The sequence below is a fragment of the Chaetura pelagica genome, unplaced genomic scaffold (assembly GCF_000747805.2).
Source record: "Chaetura pelagica isolate M959 unplaced genomic scaffold, ChaPel_1.0 scaffold10, whole genome shotgun sequence".
NCBI lineage: Eukaryota > Metazoa > Chordata > Aves > Apodiformes > Apodidae > Chaetura > Chaetura pelagica.
The window spans coordinates 2690441-2690830 of record NW_009952263.1 but is presented as its reverse complement, the minus strand read 5'-3'; the positions used below and the strand labels follow the sequence as shown (position 1 = coordinate 2690830).

General features: G+C 40.5%; 1 protein-coding gene across 1 annotated transcript in view; it reads right to left on the bottom strand.

The window, feature by feature from the left end:
* The window catches only part of GADL1 (glutamate decarboxylase-like 1), a 70422-nt gene that overhangs the window by 34212 nt on the left and 35820 nt on the right, over positions 1–390 (bottom strand).

The window sequence follows — 390 nt, the reverse complement described above, 5'->3', positions numbered from 1 at the left end:
ACCTGTACCGATAACAACAGCATGAGGAAGAGATGTGTTTTCTAATACCATCCTACACTTCCTATTTAAACACTCATTCGATTCTGAACTATGTTATTTGGAACAGAGTATTTAACTGGGGTCTAGATTACAAAATGGATTATAAATTTACACACCCCTCTCCCCTCTCACACACACCATCCTCATTAATACTGTTTGAAAGAAAAAGGAGAAGTTAAAAGGGAGCTTGGTAGCTAGCTCACACCTTCTCTTTTCCCCACTGTGAATGTGACTGCTCTTATAATCCCAGCCATTCTCCTGAACAAGGAGAGACCACCAGCTGAGACACGTTCTTTCATGAAAGGGTACTGAGAACTGCTCATATCATTTTCCACCTCACTTCAAAGAATG